We start from the raw sequence: 9,594 nt of genomic DNA on the forward strand, positions 1-9,594 counted from the left end.
TTATCACCTAAGTAGTTGGCACAAAGTCCACGGGTTTCAACCCGATTACATATGATGTCCTTGACGGGCACACGTTAATGGCGAATCCCATGTCGACAAGAACCACTGGTATCCACTTGTCCCTACACTCCACAGAGATGTAGAGTGGTTTGTTATGATCCGAGCCCTCAGGCGGTTGTTCCTTCTCAGAAAAGGTCAACGTCGGGGAAGCTCCTCCCGGAAAGACCAGTCCTACCAATTGTTCAAGTGTAGTGTTAATTGAAAGTTTGGCCTTGTCCATTGCAGAAAGGACAGCTTGTTTATGAACTCTTGAAGCCTTAAGTAGTCCCCAGATAGAGATGTCTGCCTGCATCTTCTTAAGCTGTTTCAGCATAGCCTCTTCTTCGAGTAACTTTTCTTTCTGCTTCTCCGCATCCTTGTCCTTCCTGGACGCTTCTGGTTGATCTAAGTGTGGGGGCTTGAAATACTGCCCGCTCCTAGTCATGTGGTCAACCTCTCCCACATACCAGGTATCATCCGGCTGGCTTTATCTCTAGTCTTCATCTGTGTGGGCAAGAGATAGGTCGTCATCTTCCCACCACATGCCATCGGCAGTCGACAGACACCTGTCTAGCTCCGTCACAACTATTCCTGTGCCTACAGCACCTTCCGTTCCCATGCTCGCAGCATGTTACATTCCTGTGCACACATCACGTTCTGTCCCCGCAGGGGCTTTGGCTTTTCTGGCCCTCTCAGAATCTTCGATCCTTTCTCACTCAAACTGTTTTAGTGCGGCTTGTTGTTTAGTCTCTTCCATACCCAAACTGTCCGTGTTCGGAGCAAAATTCTTAACGCCGGTGCTCTCCAACGATGCAAACTGATTCCGGGCCCTTCCGACCACTGTTGATATCCCCGTCCCTGACGGACCCTGTTCTAGTTGAGGTTGTTCAACAACATCCGGCTGGTCGTCAAGCCACCTAGTAGACTCTGCTGACCCATCAAACCAATTGACTGCCACGTCCCCTAAGTCTGGCTCTTCAAATAACTGCAGATTTGCCTTGTCTTCTTCCAGATCTGCTAGGTCATCTAGCCCCTGATTAGGTCCATCCTCCCGTACTACACAAATCTCTACCTCCACTGGCAATTCCATATTTGGCCTAACCTGGCCTGCTGATGTAATGTAACCACTCAGGTTGTACATGAAGCTCGCAGATCTCTCAGGCTCTGACTGATCATTCTTGTTTGTGCCCACAGTTGACCCAATTCTATCTTCGATAGCCACCGCCACCGTTTCTGGTTAGGTTTGGGAGATGTCCAACATGCACAAGTCAGTGCTGTCAGGAATGAACACCTCCGGCTTGGGTAGGTGAGAAGGGGTGATATATATGCTGGGGTTGTATGACACAACCCTAGTTTGGATCAAATTGCTGCGTTTGGGAGGTGGAGATTGGTTATGTGGTGGGAGAGGGTTGGTTGTGACATTCGGTTTCTCCGGAGGCACGATCACCCTGTTATCAAATGAGATCCTGAATCTCATGACGTAATCGAAAGCACTAGTCGGTGTCATGACCATGCTTTGGTGAAAGACGCAGTATTTGGCTGGGTTATGGGAAGCAGAGAGTCTATCTGATAGTGGCTGCAGCTCTAGGGGCTTGAAGTGCCCTTTCCTGATCAAAACCCCAGAGCTTTGGACGGGGCATAAATAGTGGGGTGAAGGTTCTTTGGTCTCGGGGTGGATACTTGGTTGTTTGCGAGCTACTTTCGGACACACCGGTGAATGGTGTAGCTGCAAGGGTTCTTGGAGTGGTGGTGGTGGTAACCATACCCACATTTGAAGATCTGGCAGCTGCAACACTGCTTGTGCCTGCATTTCTACTGTGGTTGAATACCCTCTTGGGCTGCTCTCTCTCATGATCAATGAGGCCCTGTTTCATGGCATCCTCGATTTGCACCCCTATCTCGTGTAGATCTGCAAAGGTGGGGAGGGGGAGAACGATCATCTTCTACATGAGGTTGGGCTGGAGGTTGCGCACAACCATCCGTATTTGGTCCTTGTCGACCGACCTGATGGTCATCATCGAGGCTTTAGCCCTCCACTGGGTCACGAAATCGGAGAAGCTCTCATTCGGCTCTTGCCTGGTTGTCTCAAGATCACAAGTTGTGACCTCGATCTGAGTATTATAGGAGTATTGAGCTATGAAGGCCTCAGCCATCTCCTTCCAATTCCTCTTAACGGTGTCCTCCAGTTTTGCATACCAAATAGCCGCTACACCCGACAGGGTCTGGCCAAACAAGGAAAGCTTTTGCAATCTGGAGAGGCCCATCGGCCTTAGTATGTCCGAAAACAATCACAAATACACCATAGGATCTCCAGACCCGTCAAAACGGTCTATGTGCGGCATTTTAAATCGGTCTAGCAGAGTTACGGCTGAGTCAGTATACCCGTCCTCTATATCCGGGATGGATTTCACACCCTGAGACTTCTTGAACAGCTTTCCAAGCTTGCTTACTTTTAGCACCGTAGGGTCCACCTCGAACTCAAAGGGAGAATCCGACAGGTTGGTGGGTGTGGGTGCCTTGGATAGCTGGGGTAGGATTGGGGGTGAAGCTCGCCCCGTTGGGATGTCCGTATCTTCCTGGACGTTGGCTGTCTCCCTGAGTATTGAAACTCTTGGCGGGGGAGGAGTTTGGTATGAAGCAGATGCTCCGATTTGCTGCTGCAACCTCACAATTACCTCTGCCTGTTGGGCCATAACCTCAACCTGGCGTGCGTCAAATTTTGTTTGACGGGCAGCGTCCTGCTACATGGTTTTCATACTTTCCTGGAGCTGACGCATCATCTCTTCCATACCTGCCATATTGTGCTGATCTAGCTGAATAACCGGTATATCGGTCCTTGTAATAGAAACTGAGACCTTAGCCTGACTGTTCACTAATGGGGTAGACCACTAATCTGGCGACCGCTGTACCGATACACTGTGCCTTTTTGACCTCTGTCTAGTAACCGGGGGTAAAGAAAGGAACACTGCTTGTCCATCTATCAGATCGCTGGATCGATTAAGTCTACGACCTCTAACCCAGAGTGCTCAGGCAATATTTGCCTAGTCGGATGCAATGGTGCTAAACTACCTTGCAAAAAGATAAATAAAGCATAATAAGGAAATAATGAACAGAAAAACAGACATCATAACAGCTTAAATAAAGACAACACACAGTTGGCAAACACAAGCTGAAAGAACTGTTCTCAACCACTGATCATTGTTCCCAAATCATTGCCCCAAATCTGAATCTGATACCCGCAGGTAAAACTGATTCCCAGAATACAGATGCCCTCAGGCCTGATACCCAGACTTGCAAACTGATATGTGCATTTCCTGTAGAGACACACTCTAAAAGCACATAGCAAGCAAGTGAGAGCCAAAACACCCCTATGTTGGGGTAGGGTTTCCCTATCCTATTTTGTTAGGAGCTAGGGTTTCATTACGCACGCAGCGGTTTCAAACAACCTATAATCGGGTAAACAACCTGTCCTAGTTTGGAATAGTCACTACGGCTTTCGATATGCACTAGGTCGAATGGTCAAAAGGGTGCCCCGGTAACAACCGGGGTTTGTGTTCCCGTCGTGGCAGAGCCCGCAACTGGTCAGCCTTATGGCACGCTTCTCAAAGTAGGCCTCCAGCAAACCGTTCAGGAATAGCATACGGCAAACACAGTGTCCTAGGAGCACCAATGCAAATGCAATGCAAAGAGACACATAAGTGTAGTCAAAACAAGATATCATGAGTTCGAGTCAAGTTCTCTAAATCCCCAGTGGAGTCGCCAGAAACTGTAGACTCGTCGAACGTCCCGGGGCCCCGCGTGCGAATACGGGCACGAAATCCCGTTTTGTTCATTGGACTACTACACTTCGGACTCAATGTCATGGTTCTGAATCTAATCTCGCAAAGTGGAATGCAAGACCGATAAATCACCAAAGAGTCCAAATCCGGCAAATCATTTTGGAAAACTGATTTTTTGTAAAGAAGTGCCAAACATGGACTGCTTTGCCAGATACAGAGTCGCCACCTAAATATTTTGTTTCGGGGGAAATTTAGGAAATCCTGACTCGTGCCTATGGCCACGTGTCCATCATCACCAAAGTTGCCTCAGCTCGGGAACTTGGGTACGAGAGGCGAAGGTCATGCAATGAGCACCCCCGCTTGCCCGATCAAAGATCGGCCTGTACTAACATGATATCTTGTTTTTGAAAACACATGTGTTCTTATTCCGGTTATTAACCTAGAATTACTATGTGATGCGCACAGCATACAAGTATAGACTAGATCGCCTAAGTTGGAACAAAACATTGTATATTTGTTTGTTTGAAAACGGTTTGAAGTTTGCTACTCGCAAGAAGGCTAAATCGAGGATTTCAATGAATTGTTCCAATTCAAGAATCCAACCTTCACCCACAGGCATTCAGGCAGTTATATCAACTAAGCAGTTAGCCTCACGGCAAGCATGCTATCATGGCAATCAATAACACACATACAGTATGCTAAAGCGTAAAAGCTTACAGTGTACTCCGAGCCAAAACAAGAGCTAGTTAGTAATCAATGCATGATCCTAGCTATGTCAACAATGCCTAATGCAACACATGAAAAATGCAGCTAAGATAGGCTCGGCTATTCTAAGATGACATATGAAATGCAACTTGATAACATGTATTCAAATCAGAATTGAAATACAATGCAGTTAGTATGATGCGCCGAGCCCGGTGCATGCAAGACAGATGAATGTATGCAAACATGCGAAGCATAAGGATGCTAATTGAAATATGCCCTAAAACTAACCACTGAAAGCAGATAAGTAAAAGAGGGAAAGACGTGGGGTTGGAAGACATTCACACACTCACGCACACTTATTACAAAATTCGCCCTCTCGACGGAGGGTCCGAATGAACAATACAAACCAACTAACTAACTAACTAACAAGCTAATTAATTATTACACAACCAAATTGAATAACTAGCTACAACTAATTATTACATCACTTAACTAATTAACAAATCAATTAATTAATTACAAATTTAATGCTAACTAACAAGTAAGCATAAAACTAAGCTGCTCCAGCTTTGTTCGAAGAAGAAGAGGATGCATGCTCGCACTCGGTTTCTAGCCTCGAAACACCTTCCGGTTGATCTCAAGAGGCTCTGTCTGCAGGGTGTGCTTGAGAATTAGTTGCTGGATCTTACCAAAACTAGGCTGGGGAATGCACTAGTGGCCTGCCAGCCATGAAGAGCTGCTACCGACCACCCTACCGGGCAAGAATGCACACTACCGGCCAGGGATGAGGGGGGTGCCGTCCAACAAAAGGAGACTGTCGGCCACTGGTGTACTATGACACCAAGATGCAGCAGAGCACAAAATAGAGGAAAGAGAGGGTCTCCCAAGGATATGTACGCACTATGCCATCCCATATCACCTCGAAACATTAAGGGAGAGGCATAATCAGATCCAAGACCATCAATTAGGCATCTCAATGCATGATGGCCAAAGATCCAACTTGTGCAATTCAATGTAAAATGAATGCACAAAAATACATAAATGCCTTAACCTCTATCATGGATGATCAAGAGGGTCAGTGATCGAGAATTGAGGCACGTTTCATCACTTCAAGTATGAAACGTCCCTCGTTCCTCGTGTTTGGCTTAACACCCAAACTAAACACAATGCAATGCTAGGTGTGCCAAACACAATGCTAATGCAATATGAGCATGCAAGCATGCAATGTAACTCAAGTATACAACAACAATACAATGGAACAAGCATGTAACAACATGCTATGTGTCAAGCATGCAACAACATGCCATAACATGCAATGTACTAAGCAATGTAACAAGCATGCAAATGTCATGCAACTCAAGTATGCGAGCATGATGTAATGTAACAACATTTGAACAACATGGTAAATGGACTTAAACTAAAAATGGGCAGACCTTAGTCATGCCCATAACAGTGGCCAATAGTGACGAAACCAAGGCGCAAAAGCAAGGTATGCATGCACAATGCATTGGCCCAAGAATTAAGGCATAAGGACACAACTCTCAAACATGAGAAAGGAGTGACAATCATGATAATGTGGCAATAAGGTAAGCTCTGAAATCTCATGTAAATTGATGCCAAACCAACAAAACAATGCAAGCATAGCATGCTAGGATGTTCAAAGCTTAAGACTAGCCAAGGAGCTTGTACCAAGGCCACATGAATCAAACCCCAAAGGGCCAAGGACAACCAAAACAGTCCTAGATCATGCCAAAATGAATCTAAAACATGCATGGACCAAGGCCAAAACAAGTCAACATGGAAGGCATAAAGCATGGTGCAAGTAAGGCCAACAAGGGGGATTGCACTACACCTATTACAACCAAATATGGCATGACTTAACCAATAAAAAAAGAGAGTTATGGCATGATAAAATAAGCCCAAAAATCTGCTGAGATGGCATCCTAAGGGCCTAAGCATAGAGGCATGCACAATGATCCATTCATGAGGCATAAAACACCAACTCTTCATGGCATTGAAAGCATGACAAAGGAAAGTGTATGACCATGAAATATGCACTGAAATAACTCTTCAAATGATGCCAAAGCATGCAAACATCACAAGTATATCATGGTAGGGGCCTCAAAACTCAAGACTAGCCAAAGCATTTGCACTATAGCTATAAACACATGAGTGATATGACCATAACAGCCCAAAATAGTCCTAGAACAGCCTAAAATATGAATGAAATCATGCTGGAGCATAGCCAAAATATGCTAGAATGATGAGCTAAAACAACATGCATACAAGGGTAGTAAGCAAGATTTGCACTATGAGTACATTATTTGCACTACGAGTACATGAATCACTCAAGAGACAACCAAACCAGCCCAAATCAGAGTTATGACATGCCAAATGATGATAAAATAACATACTGAAATGGAGCCAATACATGCTAGCAAGACATGTTACTTTGATGAGCCACAAATGTGATTACACTACACATACAAGAAGCATGCACAAGGTGACCAAACCAGCCATGGACAGAGTTAAGGCAGGTCCTAAAAGTCACAAAAAAAGTTCCTGAACTAAGCCTCAAAAGTATAGGGATACATGCTCCTTTGATAGGCCAACAATACAAGCAAACAAAACAAAAACAGAGGGGGTCACCCCCCTCTGATTTGAGGCCTCAAAACCACATGCCTACCACTGAAAATCCATTAGATTTCAGTGGCTAAAAGGCCAAACAAAGACCAACTCAAAGGCCTTAAAACATGGCACAAAACAAAGCCAAGCAAGGCATACAAGAGGATAGAACACCCTTAACACCAAAAATACCTTAAACAATCATCAAAAGCACTTAAATACAAAACTTTTTTCAGGTGAAAGCAAGGCCTAAAACAATATGCAAGATTGGCCAAAATGAGATACAAACAAAGGCTTAAAAGGGGAATATACTCACCCTTGAATCTCAACTTCAAAACCAGCAACCTCAAAGGCTAGAAACCAACTTTCAGAGCTGAAATAAGACTCATAAGAACCTCATCCCAAAGGTGGTGGTGTATCACTATGTGTTGTAGTGCAAAAGTGAGAAGAAAATGGACTTTAAGGCACAAAACAACAACAATATAGAGAGAAAATAAGAAATATATATATATCTAGAGAGAGAGATATATCTTCTCCAAAAAATGGCTGAACCGCTGCTGGGGAGGAGGGGCCTCTCCTTATATTGAGGAAGGCCAAGCAAAGCTTGTCAAACAAGCTTGGAAAGAGCCTCATCCCTCCATACACGTGTATAGAGGAGGGATGACTGAAAACCAACTCGCTCAAAAGATCTAGAGCAAAACCTGTTGAGACAAAGGGTTCTGTCGGCCATCAGTTATGGCCGGCAGTGGCTCACTGATGGCCGACAGGCATCATCAGTAGCAGGCAGGGAAAAAAAGCAAGGCCGGCTGTAGCAAGGGGTGGCCGACAGTGCACTAAGAGAGTCAAGCTAGAAGGACCAACACATGGTCCAAGAATAGGGCAGAAAGGATACAGAGTTTGGAAAGCTCAAACCTGTGACGTTCCGCCGTGAAAGTCGAGTACTCGATGAGCAATCTAAATTGTGGCTGGATGTACCTGCAAGCACAACCAAGTCTTGAGGACGGTCAAAAATGGGGTGTCTATAATTACGAGCTTGTACATAGACTAATTCAGGGAACTCTGAAAAGCCTCTTTGTCCGGGAGGGGAAAGACTTCCCATTCTGCGGCTTTCCTGAGCCATGGTTGAACTCCGAGAAGCGGTGTCTGCCCGGCTTTGAGATTTTCTTCAACCTATGGCTGCAAGAGGATGAAGCTACAGAGGAACAAACTGACCTACCTGTTGAGGCAGAATAGGGTACAGAGGGTGAGTCCAACAACAGTGAACTTGAGATAGGAGCAGCACTGGCTTTTCTCTTTTTGGATTCTCTGATCGATCTAGAGAGCTCGAGGGATGACTTCACCGCTTCCATGATCGGAGATCAATCAGGTGTGGATTCTTCTTCAGGCATTCGGGATGCATCTAATGCACCCTCCCTCATTTGGCAGCTAGAGGAGGGCTTTTTTTCTGGCAGTTCTGAATCATGTAGTGAGCCAGAGTCTGATTCCACAGAGTCTGTGGAGTTGGAATCAGATTCCAATTCTTTCGAGTCGGACTCCGATATTCCTGGGGTTGGTGACCCGGATGCCGTAGTTTTGTCTAGGTCATCTTTTTCCTTTTCTTTTGAGTCGGTTGTGACTGAGGAATTGGACGAGCTGGAAGCTTTGAATGAGAATGATACCATTGTTGTTTTTGAGTACTTTTCTGTGCCACTTGTATATTGTATCGATCATGACTTTCAAAATTTTGATAAAAACGACGAGGAAGGAATTCCTTTGGTTTTGAAACATTTGATTGATTGAGAGGAGGAGAGGTTTGTAAAACCCCTTGTTGATGAAATCACTCCAATTAGTGTGGGTCTTGAGGAGGATCCGCATCTGGTCCCCTTGGTCTTCGGAGGAACGCGAGCACTTAGTCGCTTTATTAAAAGATTTCAAAGATGTTTTCACGTGGTCCTACGAAGACATGCCTGGAATCGATCCTGAGATTGTATAGCATTAGATCCCTCTTGACCCTGAGGCCCGATCCCGTCAAGCAAAAGCTTCGAAGAATACGTCCGGATTGGGCTCTGAAAATTAAGGAGGAGGTCACAAAGCAGATAGATGCAGGGTTTGTGCTGGTATTTGAGTACCCCACTTGGCTGGCCAACATTGTTCTGGTGCCAAGAAAAGATGGCAGAATTCGGGTGCGTGTGGATTTTAAAGATCTGAACAAAGCTAGTCCGAATGATGACTTTCCTCTTCCGCACATCAATGAGTTGGTGGACTTCACTGCAGGCCATGCGTTGCTTTCCTTTATGGATGGGTTTTCCGGGTATAACTAGATCTTGATGGCACTCGAGGATAAGGAAAAGACTGCCTTCACCATGCCATGGGGAACCTACTGCTACAGGGTGATACTGTTCGGTTGAAAAAATACTGGGCTACTTATCAACGGGCTGCAACCACGATTTTGCATGATATGATCCAC

Source organism: Camellia sinensis, chromosome 11 (assembly GCF_055761805.1).
Source record: "Camellia sinensis isolate YWXY chromosome 11, ASM5576180v1, whole genome shotgun sequence".
NCBI classification, from domain to species: domain Eukaryota; kingdom Viridiplantae; phylum Streptophyta; class Magnoliopsida; order Ericales; family Theaceae; genus Camellia; species Camellia sinensis.